The sequence below is a fragment of the Meleagris gallopavo genome, chromosome 3, assembly GCF_000146605.3.
Source record: "Meleagris gallopavo isolate NT-WF06-2002-E0010 breed Aviagen turkey brand Nicholas breeding stock chromosome 3, Turkey_5.1, whole genome shotgun sequence".
Classification (NCBI taxonomy): Eukaryota; Metazoa; Chordata; class Aves; order Galliformes; family Phasianidae; genus Meleagris; species Meleagris gallopavo.
In genome coordinates, this window is record NC_015013.2 from 6,270,706 (window position 1) to 6,284,183 (window position 13,478).

General features: G+C 41.1%; 1 long non-coding RNA gene across 1 annotated transcript in view; it reads right to left on the reverse strand.

Annotated features, from left to right (window-relative positions):
* Nucleotides 1-10,507: 10,507 nt before the first annotated feature.
* Nucleotides 10,508-13,478, reverse strand: part of LOC116216418 — a 28,411-nt gene continuing 25,440 nt past the window's right edge. The window contains exon 5 of the long non-coding RNA XR_004159106.1: nucleotides 10,508-10,622. This is a non-coding gene — a long non-coding RNA (uncharacterized LOC116216418). The remainder of the gene's footprint in view (nucleotides 10,623-13,478) is intronic.

A 13,478-nucleotide genomic window follows, 5' to 3' on the forward strand; every position in this document is an offset into this window, starting at 1 on the left:
AAAAAAAAAAAAAAGGCACCAGCCCAGTGCACACTTTTTATATGGGTGATGTCAACTACAGAAAAAAAGAGAAAAAAACGAAGCACCAATCTAGGGGCTGTGAGCTTACACTGTTTCCTGACACTGCAGTGTGAAAGTACTCCAGTCTAATAAAGCATTTTAGCTACTTCCTCATCTCCACTTAGCACCAAAGAGTACCACTACTTAACTTCTTGCACCACCACACATCAGTCACCATGTTAGAAGGGAAAGGTGATTTTGTCCTCTCAAGAAATGTAATCTTATTTGTTAAAATTTGTGCAGTGGTCACTTATTCAGCATCTTGTCTTTGCTTCTTGTTTTGAAGCAACAGCTCGATCTACGTTGGGCTGAAAGAGCAGCACTGTAGGTGGCTTGCCACCATGCAAGACTCTCTTAGTTACCTGCTACCCTCCCATCTCCCATGAACAGGGCAGCTTTGCATGTGTGGCTGTGGGGCCATGCTTAAATGGCAGCACACATTCAGGGCTGCTTTATGGAAAAATAAAGGAAGAAACAACAACGAAAGAAGGCAGATGCACATAAGATACTTACGCTGTCTTCTGAGCACAGGGCAGGTCTGTTGCAGATGCATGGGGCTTTCTCAAGCAGAAAGATGTGCTCAGCTCTGGAGCCTCTCCTAGTAAAGGAGAGCAATTGTAGGGCTTTAGCACGACCTACTATCCTAGCACAGCATGGACAAGTCAGCCACAGTGCAGAGCACCACAAGCTTCCCTCCAAGCAGGTGTCTTGAACCTCACCTGCCCCAAGCACAGCATGAACCTCAGGTGGAATAAGTGCCATCATTGCAGACAGAAAGATGTTTGAGCACGTGGCTCATTTCACTGTGCAGAAATACCCACAGATAACAGCTTTTTTGTCCCATTATATTTAACTACAATCATTACACAGTAATTTTTACATCAAAGAAAAGTTACTTCAGAGCTGAGAATGCTGCTCACATAGAAAACACAAAGGAACTGCTTTTTTTATACTAAAGCTGAAGGGAAGTACATGAGACAGTTATCTCCCATTTGTTCAGGAAGACTGATATCTGCTGTGGAAGGAAATGACTGAACAAACTGCAGGTGTAGCAAGGTAGTTAAATCAATTGGGCCCAGCAAATTGCAGCTTCTCTAAAGGAAGGTTAATAGCTGGCCTGGAAACCGCATGCTAAAGAATAACAAGTGCATGCACATATGTGACAAAGAGAACAAGGCAACCCTACAGATCTTCTTTTATGTCCCTGCACTAAAATGTCTGTGTCACCTGTGATTCAGCCTGCACAGAAAGATCTACAAAAAGCTCCATGTTTTCCCAAAAGACTGATAATCAGGTATATATCCGTGAAACTTTTGCCTTCTGCCCAATGACAAGGGACAGGATGAATCTTCACTTTAAATATTTGCAGTCTTTGGGTAAAAGTGGGAAACCGATGTTAAAAACTGTATTTATATTATACACACGAAGAGTGGTTACGATAAGAATAAATGCCACAAAAAAGATCTCATGATTCCCTGTATTCCCTCACTGGCAATCTTAAGATGCATAGGCAGTATCTTCTGGGTCAAGGGTTTTTGCCTCTTCCTAGAGGCCTAGCATGGGCCCTCTGCCCCAAAAAGCCTACAGCAAAACTTACCCCATTGTTGTCACAGTACTGAGTAATAACAGGGATGTAAGGAGGATGTAAGTTTGGCTACACTCCTCCCCAAACCAGACTTCATGGAGTCTGAATGCCTGCTGCTTGTGTGAGTGGGCTTCAGTGGTGGAACAACTGGTTTAACCAGTGGAACCACTGATTTAACCAATGTCCCAAATTTCTCATTCCCCACACTAAAACTTGGAAATCAGGGTATTCCTCCCTTTTTAAGGCCAGGAACAATCTCAGCTCTGTTAAACTGGGGTAATCTGACTCATTCCCATTTAATTCAGGCAACCTTCGGCAGTGGAGATTTGGGTTTTAGGCAGGTATTGATAGGGCAGCTTTTATGTACTTTTCTGCTTTGCCTTTTCATTCTTGTTGCTCAGGTGTCTGAGGGCTTTAAGGGATATGCATTTTATGTGTCACAAGGAAAGGTAGGATGTGAACTTGACTTCATCAGGTCCTTGGTGTTCTGAGCTGATACCGTGCTCGTAGAAAAAGCCTCTCTGTACAGCTGAGCTTCTGCCAGATCCTGCACAGTTCTTTTTGATGATGTTCTCAGACCAACAAATCATCCACGCAGGCAGGTTGGTAACAACAGACAAGGAGCAGGGTAAGGTACTTAACAGCACTGGAACAGGTTACTGAGCGTTGTGGTTGATGTCCCGTCCCTGGAGGCTTTCAAGGTGAGGCTGGATAAGGCCCTGGGCAACATGGTCCAGCTGTGGCATCCCTGTTCATTGCAGGGAACTTAGACCAGACAGCCTTCAGAGGTCCCTTCCGACTCTAAGGATTCTGTGATTCTATGATTCTATTCTGTGATCCTGCAGTCCATCACAATTCACCAAATACTTAGTATACTTGCCATGTCACTTCATGGATTTGCCATTCTTAGAGATGTTGATGAAAACTTGTTTTCATTCTGTTTGCTATCACAGCAATTGCATTTGTTAAGCTACACCTTTTTCACAGTTTGTATAGAGAAGGCAAAGAGAAAATCTTTTCTTCAGCTGCTGACATTTCAGCTGTTTGACTTCATCAATTGAATCCAACAGATTTTCTTTTGAAAATGCAAGTCAAAGTTTTGTTTGGCCGAGAAGGACACAACCATTTTGAGACATGTGAAACCCACTGTCTTTTAGTCACAGTTTCACAAGCGGTAGATGCTCCCATTTTCAAACATGCTTATTGCAGTCAGCTCAGTTCCCAAGTGCTCTGGCGTACATAATTCCTGAGAAAGCAGTTCTTCTGGCAGATTAAGAGAACAGTTCGCTTTTGCCTCAGGCCATTAACATTTTAATAAAATGTTCGTCAAGTGTGATAACCATTTATCTTTAGGAGACTTTATCTATTATTAGCCTTACTAAGTAACAAGTTTATTTTTGCTGACATGTAGATTTTCCAATCCTAATCAAGACTGATTCCATTTTTTTTCTTCTTATTTCACGTTCCATTGTGTTGTGTTCATTTGTGTGTGTTTTGTGAGTTTATTTGCTTTTGCACTGAATTTCAACGCTTTCCATCCCCTCAGAGTTAGGAAAAATACATGATCTCGTCAGAAGTGGTTACAAAAAGTCTTTTCTCCAATCCATCAGTCACTTCAGCTTGGCAAATTTCTAGTTGCTCACCTCCTGGTTTCTCAGTCACTGGTTTATCTGAAAATTATTACTGTCCCCTAAACTCAAAATTTGGAGAAGAACTAAAATTTGTTTAGCAGAAGCTATAATTATCCAAGGTTTCAGATGTCTGCCAAGATACCAGGGTTACCATTATTCAGAGTAATTAATGCTTTCATCAATTTAGAAGACTGTACAAACATCGTGGCCTCGTGCTACTAGACAATGAGCTCATTCTATGAGATGATGAATGTCTTTGCCTCCTATAGATTTATCAGCATCTTGCAGGTTTGAGATCCATGCTGGTCACGTATGGGAAAGGCTGAACCAGTTAGGAAAAACACAGCTTTCAGCCGCAAGTCTCCCATCCACCAGCTGATTGACAAACACACTCTATTACTGGGAGTAAACAACCTGTTTGGTTATTTTTAATTTAATTTTTAAAGTTTTCAGAGCGTTCATTTCATCCCTGCTTTCTATATACCTTCGCAAAGCCGTGTTATTGCTGAGATTGCTATGGGATGACGCACTGGGAATTTTGCAAGGAAGAAAAATCCAACTGTATTTTATGTGCTCAGAATGACATGATAAGCTTGAGGATATGGATCTGCACAGATAGATATCAAACTATTTCTACTGTAATCTCAGATATGACTACAGTGTAGGGCGGAGTTAGAGCTGGTGGCAGGCTGGCTGCAAAATAAAATAAAAAGCCATGAGGTTGTGAACTAAATCCTCTCTCTGACAAAATTTAAAAAATTTGAAAGCTATCTAATAATAATCTGTGAATTAACAACAATGGAATGAACAAAAACAGCAAACAGGTTCCTCCCTGGGATATAAATAGAGATAGCTTGAAAAGATTTATGGGGAATTCTGGCTTAATAATTTAAAGTAATTGTGATTTGCCATTAAAAAGTCGTAAATTATGACAAATAGACAAGAAGCCTTTCAAATCACTCTGTATGAATCACTTGGTTTGCAGAAGATGGCCTCTTGAGTCAGTAATAAAAGTCTGAAGACAGGATGACATTCCTTACTCTATCACAAAATCTCTCTCTAGCATATGTTACAAATTGCTCTGGGTGCTCTTCAAAGTCCACCAAAGTAAAGAGAACAAAGTGTCTACTAACACTCTTTTAAGAATGTAGGTCCATTCATATCTCTAAGACCTTTAAAAGTACGATGCAAAAAGCAAACTCTGAATGCAAAGCATTTGTGGTAATCCTTGAAACACACACTAAAACTTAAAGCCTTTTCCTTTGAGAAGATTCCTGAAACTCTATAGGTCCTAATGTATACTTGTCCTCCCTCAACCTAGGGAGACAACTCATGGGTCAGAGCCACATTAGCCATTCCCTAGGAGGAAATACAGATCATAGAATCATAGAATGGCCTGGGTTGAAAAGGACCACAATGAACATCCAGTTCCAACCCCTGCTACGTGCAGTGTCGCCATCCAGGTTTCCCAGAGCCAAATACAGCCTGGCCTTGAATGCCTGCAGGGAGGGCATTCATGACCTCCTTGGCAACCTGTTCCAATGCATCACCATCCTCTGTGAAAAACTTCCTCCTAATATCTAACCTAAACCTCCCCTGTCTTAGTTTAAGTTTAAACTTAGTTTAAATTTTCCCGCTTGTCCTATCACTATCCACCCTCATAAACAGCCATTTCCCCTCCTGTTTATACGCTCCCTTCAAATATTGGAAGGCCACAATGAGGTCTCCCCAGAGCCTTCTCATCTCCAAGCTAAACAAACCCAGTTCCCTCAGCCTTTCCTCATAGGAGAGGTGCTCCAGCTGTCTGATCATCTTAATGGCATTCGTCTGGACCCATTCCAAGAGCTCCACGTCTTTCTTGTGCCAGGGGCCCCAGGCCTAGATACAATACTCCAGATCTAAGTGCAAGATCCACAGACAACCCAAACTGCGTGCTTCAGTTCTATTACAAAATCACAAAAAATGAGGAGCCTTCAGGGTCTTCTGTACGAGGACAGGTTAGCAGATAGCCCTACTCCTGCACTGCCCCCAAGGAATGGCCTCAAATGGAGGCTGTGGAGGTTGAGTGCTTGGCCTGCCTCAGGAAAGCAGTGAGCAGAAGCTCTTCCTGCCAATATGCTTCCAGACAGAATTGCTAACTGTATCATTTGCTTTTTTAAACGCAAATGAAGTAGTCTTCACCGTGAGCAGGCAGAATCACTCACATCTAATTTATCTCCTGTTTTATTACCCACTGAAAGGACATGCAGGTTGCCCTAGCGGCATGCAACAGGCAGCTATGGGACAGCAACCATTCATTTCTACATAGCGTATGGGTTTGATCTCGTTTGGCTAATTATCCCATTAACCTGTACCTAAAGATCCAATTACTGCAGCTGTGGGTGACTGAGTAAAGGGCAGCAGCAGTAAGCCTGGAGCCTGGGGTCTGTGCTAACATTCTCTGGTGTTTATATACCTGCATGAGCCAAGCCCTCCCTGAAGAGACACAGCAAAATTTACATTTGTATGATGACCATGAACGAGTAGCATTTTCTATCTCTTTCTTAAGTTAAAATTTGATTTGTGTTGAAGTACTCAAGTACCAAATGCCTGGGTTCATAAACCAGTCACAAAATGTGTGAGTATGGTGTGGCAAAGTTCATTCATCAGTGCAACTGGAAAGACTCATTGAGGAACAGGGAGCAGAGGAGCTATAAAACCTGTCACTGTTTGTACCAGGGGCATTTGAACTGGTCTTGTGTAAGGACCAGCTAGACAGTGTGTCTAGCTTCCTCTCTTCAACAACACATGTCTGGGCTTCATTCCTTCTTGTGTGAGGAAGGGTGGGTGTATATCTTTCCTAGATGCCACATTCATGGTAGATATTACCCCAGTCACTCACATAGAAGAGGAGGTTAAAACCAATAGAACTGCCATGCCTCTGTTCTCATGTAAAGTTCTAAAGGAAAAATGGAAGAGGGAACAGCTGCAAAAAAGCGTATGTTAAAATCCCACTAATATAAAAGATTTATAAGCCAGATTCAAATGTGACCAGTGCAGAAAGTTAAGATGAGGACACAAAGGGACTGTCTCTGAAATTTAGAAAGATAACATGAAAAGCAGTGGTATTGATGAGAAGGAGCAAGTGAATGTCACTAAAAATTATATAAAGCAAGAAAATAAAGGAGAGAAAAGAAAAGGAAAAGGAAAAGGAAAAGGGAAGAGAAAATATACTAATTAGAAACCTTATGTTCCTTAGGGAGGGAAATATCCAACATTATCTATGAGGACTCAGCCAGAAAAGAACAGACAGTGGAAATGCACTCTTGGGACATGCTTGAAGAAAAGGTTTATCATCTTTTAGGAAATATCTTCAACAGACAATTAAAGAATCTTCTGAGGCAAGAAATTCTGTTTTTTTCTGATGGCATTCTCCATTGTAAGAGGTATTTATGTAACCTATTGAATCAGAGACAGAGATTATCACTACCAAAAATTTCAACAGTGGTTCTGGGAAGTACAGTTTGGGTATTTGGAATTTGGAGCAGTTTTTTTAATTGGCAGTCAGCCTACAAAGATCAAATCATTTATCCTGCCCTATTCTCAAAAGCAGAGAATGAAATCCAGACAAGCAGCCTTCTCCATGAGAAATATTTTCCCTCCTTAATTTGGGAAATGTTTTATTTTCTGCCTAAATAAGGAATAGCAAGAACTCAGAAAGCTACACACTCTTCTAATTAGACTTTGCTTCTGAATATCCTTTTGCATTATTTTCCATAAACCTTAGCAGACAGTGTTTTTCATTGCTGTTCTTTGCCCATCTGTCTTCGTGTATCGACTGTCTCAGGATATCTGTTCAGCAGAAGAACCTGCAAGGCTGAAGCCAGGATGGAGCCTGCTCAGAGATTGCTATATTGGTGACTGCAGATAATTCCCTCTCTACAATGGGTTATCTGCTGCTCGCCCAGCAGCACTTTGATTGACTGCTTTCATTTTACTGTTGTAATGTTTGGTGTGATTTCTGGGCAGCGTTTCTAATCTCATACAGTAACAGGTTGGTGTTTTTCATCCCTGAGTTTAATTTCTCGTGCCCAGAGTCCCCAGTGCTGGGTGTGTTTCATATTACAAAACAGGATTCACAAAATAAACCACATCTGCTCTACATTTAATCAGGGTTCTTTTGTTATGTGTGGCTGGGATACATGCAAAACTTCTGCATCCTCTGTGATACAGCAACTACACGCCACTTCCAAGGGCTTCCTGCAAACCTTGGTATCCTGTCTTTCTCTCCCAGGCTTGCTTTCCCTCCTCCTCCATGCACTTGATGAAGGTGCTGGTGATGTCCCTGAGCATTTCACACCTTTGTCTATGGATTTGCAGTGTTCCCCCCCAGTCTCACTCAATACATGGAGCTGAGCAGCTTTGGCTCCCAATCTCTGTATCTATCATTCCTGCACAAGGACTTTTGCCTGGAAACCCTCCCTTTGATCTGTCTATTGGTGCATGTCTCCAAAGGACGACTGGATAGAAGTTTATTTGGCTTAGCTTTTGGTGATTCTGCAGGGAATTTAGTTGTTTGGTTTCCAATTGATCTGAAGGTAAAGCTAATGAAAGGATGGTGATTTTAACTGAATTCATTATGGATGCAAAGTTTTTGTGCTTATTTATTTTTATATGAAGTCATAATGTGTGACTAACTGCCATGTCAACAGGCACTACAAATCTTTAAACAACGATGCAGCAAAACATCCAGCTTTCAAGAGCACTCGTCTCTTTCTATTTAGAAGCTGAAGAGGTTGTTACATTGCACGGTGTACTGGGGAATATCAGATCCTGCAGTGGGACATCATTTGACCCAGTGTGATAAGAGCTGAGTTACATCATTCATGAGGCAGCACAAAAAACAATATGGAAAATTCTCAGAAGTGCAGAAGGCCTTGGTCCTGTAAATATTTAAATATACATGTATCTATTGAGGCTAATCTATAGGCAATAGATAAGCAAATTTGCCAGGTTACCAAGCTATTGCTTTTGAATGTAACTACTATAGATTGCTGTGCAATTCCTCCTCCTTTATTACTGACAAAGTAAAACGTAGTATAATTTGTAATGCACAAGCTATTTCTAGTCAGGACACAAGCTGTCTGCTTTGTGGAAATCTCCTGCACCTAAAACTGACATCAATCTGAACCTTCTTGTTCTGCTTACACCAGAGTTGGGAATGATCCTTGCTTTTCCTTCCATCAGAATATAACCTCCAATTGATATTAATTTGCTGAACTGTCATTTAGGTATAGTTGCTACTTACTTTCTCCCTGTACCCAAATACATGTTACTAATAGATATTTTTTCAAGGTTGATATTGCTTTCTGGTATTAAACACGCAATAGCACCTCTATGAAACAGGTCATACAGCGTTGTAAAAATGATTTAAAAGCCCAGAAATAGCAAACACACCGAGATGAGTCCCGCTAATGCTGAAGTTACTGAAAATGCTGAGAAGGCTGCTCAATTGGCACAATTGCCAATTTCAGACTGTCCACTTTGATGGAATATATTTTTTGCTTGAAATCATGAGGCATCTTGGGTAGATGTCTGTATTTCTCTATCTGCCATGTAAAATACCTTCCCACAGTTCACCAACAAACCAACAACACATACAGTGTTTTGGGAACTGACAACACACACAGTTATGCTGTGGTTTGGTACTGGATCACATAAGTAGGCAACAGCATGTGCAGCGTCAGGAAATTTTCTACTTATTAGTGTAAGCAACTGGTCTGTTGGACATCTTCAAGTTCTCATCTGCTTGGACGTGAGCCATTGGGTTCAGGTAGCCTTGTTAAAAAGGGATTTGCAGGTCTTTGTGGTGTTACAGCCCTGCCAAGCTGGAAGCTATAGACAAGGTCAGTGTCTAGGACTCTGTTGTATTAAATGAGCAAGTGAGCTTATATGCATTGCAGATTCCCTGCCCATGAGATCTCTTGTCTAAAGCAATCTGCTGAAAGGTGATAGGGTTGAAGTGTAGGCTAGACAACATGCATATGGCAGGTTTGTAATATTCTAAATAGCATCCACTGTGTTTTCTTGGGTCAACATACAAAGAGTGTTGGTAAATCAATAGTTTAATCCGAGCGTGACAGGACCATTTATCAAGGCTCTCACAGAAGTGCTTCTCTGCTAAACAAAGCAGATTTACAGCATTACTGGCAGAAGCCATTTTGCATCATGTGGCACGGCACACTTGCTGCAGGACGTGCTTATGGTCCTTCCTGTCTGCAGTGAGAGGAGACAAACCAGGCCATCAAAGCACTGGTGCTGGGGAACACTATTAAGCACATGTTGCCATGTTGCCTTACAGTATTATAACGCAGAAGGGTTGGAAATAATGATTGTTTAATTACGAGGGGGAATTTACTTCGTTTTTATTTGAGGACCAGCAAGCTTCTGTTCTCCAGGCATTATAAAGATGCTACTTGCTGGTATAAAAGACTTCAGTTCTTTCAAAGACTTGGCTAAGAGCTCTTACAAGAAAATGGAGGGATATAGCTATGTTACAGTGACATTTGTGACTGAGGATGAAAGTATGGGGCACTTGCATTTCACCATTAGATAACATTGTGTGAGCCAAAGGTAGCATTCACAAAGCCTGAGTTCCTCCAGTTTGGTCCCAAGCAGCATATTCACATATCAGATTCCCTCCCTCAGCTGCTGAAATCAAAGGGAACAATGGGCATACATACAAATGAGCAGAAGTGCACAATCGTAGGTGTCAGGCCTGCAGGTCTGAGTGGTTCAGGCCAAGACTTTGCAGGCATACCTCTCCACACAGCAAACAGAGACAGCCACCTAAATCCCCAGGTTCAAAATGTGCATAGAACCTCTACTAGAATAGATATATTAAATATAAACATTCTTTCATCTAAGGGATTTATAAAGCAAATGAAATTAAAGCTGAAAGAAAAGAACAGTGGCAGAAAAAAAAAACAACTAAGTATCCCTCATAAAATATATATCATCACCTAAAACACAGAGATTTTATTCTGATACAAACTTATGTAATTTTATTTCAGAAGAATTCTTGAAAATATATTTGTATGTAGGAAAATGAGGCTACACCTCCTGCACATATAGAATATGTCTATTATAGAATAACTGTTGGACTACAGAATACTAAGAAAAAAAATTCATAAGGCCACCACAATCTTACAGCTACTTTAAACCCCCATAAAATTGCTCACAGGATTAACACCGCTATTCATATTACTTACATTTCGAGCCAGTAGTGCAAAGAACAGGGCAAAGTGAATGAGCTCCAACCTTTCTTCACCAGAACCAGTACCAAAAGACACTGGGCTTGTTTCACTCTGTGGATAATGGAGATAATTCAGTCTCTCATTCGCTTCCTTCCTCATTGTGCAGGCTAGCTAGGTAAGCAATCCTTGAGCAACAACTGATATTTTTATTCTCCTAGCTCTTTCTTCACTTTGTCACTTGGAGATTACTATGGCTGTAAGAGTACTTATGGCTCTACCTAGGAAGAGTATTAGTTTTGGCCAGAAGGTTATTAAAAGCATTATTATTAAAAATAACTGTTCCCTAATGTGTACCCAATTTTTCCTCTTCCTTTTAGTGCATGAACTTGCATGGAAGTAGCCTTTTTTTTTCACACTAATTCTAGTTGGAAAAAACTTTCCTTTTCCCATTGCATTTTTAATGCACAGTTCAGTTTAGAGCAGAGGTCAGATGGTAATTTCTCTCATGTTTTTGCATATTTCCTCTCTAAAATACACTCAGTACTCATGGATAATTCACATAGTAGAATGATGTACAAGAATTGTCCTTTACTGAAATCCAGTGGCCAAATATATTTCTGGAATCATAGAATTATAGAATGGTTTGAGGGGAAAGGGATCCTTAAGATCATTTAGTTCCAACCCCCTGCTATAGGCAGGGACACCTAGACCAGGTTGCTCACAGCCCCATCCAGCCTGGCCTTGAACATTTCCAGGGAGGGGGCATCCACAACCTCACTGGGCAACCTGTTCAGTGTCTCACCACCCTCACAGTAAAGAATTTCTTCCTAATTATCTAGTCTAAATCTTCCCTCTTCCAGTTTAAAACCATTTCCCTTATTCTGTTGCTACATGCCCTTATAAAAAGTCCCTCCTCAGTCTTCCTGTAGGGCCCCCTTCGGGTACTGGCAGGCCATTAAAAGGTCTCCTTGGAGCCCTCTCTTCTCCGGTCTGAAGAGCCCCAGCTCTCTCAGCCTGTCCTCATGGGGAGGTGCTCTAGCCCTCTGGTCATATCTGTGGCTCTCCTCTGAATCCACTCCAACAATTCCATGTACTTCTTGTGTTGGTGGCTCCAGAACTGGACGCAGTACTCCAGGCTGTTGGTAAAGCCATGTTGGTTACCACCAATTACCTTGTCTTTACTTTTCATGTGCCTTAGAAGGGCCTTCAGGAGGATCTGCTGCATGATATTGCCAGGCACAGAGGCGAAACTGACTGACCTGTAGTTACCTGGATCTTCTTTTTTTCCATTCTTAAAAATGGGGGGATTATGTTTCCTCTTTTCCAATCAGTGGGAGCTTAACTTTGTGAATGTTCCACATCTATCAGACTAAGAGGCATGATTCCCCAAAAACCTTTCTCTAGACATATTTCCAGTGGAAATCAAATTTATAGTCAATTTCTAATAGTCTCTCAACCAACCTACTTATATAAGTTTAGTCATACTCTGTGTAGTGTTTGTCATCATAGAGGATGTACAACAAGATCCCAAATGAAAAGCTTCAAGGAATTGACACATCTATGTTGTAGTTTGTCCAGCTGTCACAGAGCAAAGATTCAAATGGGAAGTTAATGAATTATCATTCTAGTTGTGAAAATGGAATTAAGAAAAATAAGAAATAATAAGGAATTATAAAAAACTGAAAGGTGGTGTGAACAGGTTAAAAACAAACAAATAGAGAGAATGAAAAGAAATGAACTCAGCAGAATCTCCTATGACATGACTGGTCGAATTCTCTTTACAGGTTGAAGACATTAGCAGCCCCTGAGGACATTCCCAAGTTGTGATTCTTCATGGCCTTCTACCACTGTTGTTCCTGCAAATGCAGGCAGTGGAGAAGTTGATACCTGCCATTTCTGTTTAGCATTTTTCCAGTTTATCTTGAACACAGTGCCAAAAGACAAAATTGAGTGTGAAGTTTCCCTGAGACTATGCAAAGGTCATCGCTGCAGAAAGGCATCTAGGGCTTTTAAAGAATTTAATTTTATTTTCTTCATCTCTCCATTTTTGCCCAGTATCTTCCACCCCTTGGATAAGGTTTCCAAAGAAGACAGAGAGTGTAACACACAGCTGCATCTACACAGCTAACAGGATGAGTACAGTCTCCTAAAAAAGTCTTATTTTTGACTAAGAACTTGTTGGATGAAGGCAAAGTATTCTGTCATGTAGCTAATGAGAAACAGTGCTGTACCTACAGAGGGAGAAAAACAAGAGCAATGCTCCATTGGTAATAATACAGAGCAAAACATTTTCAAGAGTGTGTGTGAGGCAGTGGAGAGCAGTAGGGGAGACAAAACAAACGCTGGCCTGTGCCCCTCAAGTAACAATGGAGCACTAGGTCTTTTTTAAGGAATAAAAACATTTCCGAAATTATTTTTCCCACATAAGGTGGCGGTAACCATAAACAGAGAATCACCACTTTTTCACCAAATTTGTTGAGCAGAAGAGATGCTTTCCTTTCTCCTGGATGGGATGCACAGGTTCAGACACTGTGCTTTCTGGCTCTTAACGCAGTAACACTGATGGTGGGATGTGCTGTAAGCCAGCTATGAGCAGTGAAATCCTGTGTCTCTGCACTCCCTCTTGTATCTCCCTCCAGATCCCACAGTGTCTCCTTACAGAAACTACTTCTGCTCTTCAACCCACCTTTCAAGGCAGCGTTCAGTGAGGAATGGGAAAGCAAAGTAAACATCAGTGGCATAGTCTGGCAAAATGAACCACCCTGTGTCCTCAGTTATCACATTTTGTCGAGCTCTGAGTTTGATTTTTCACAGCTAATGAGCTGGAAAATATCTTGAAACTTCTAATCCCACGTCAAACTTGATTGAAATCAGCAGAGTTATCAGAAACAGGGATGTACAGATAGGTACATGGGAACAACAGAGTGTTGTGCAACATGGCCCTGTTCACTTACAGAAATATGAGTA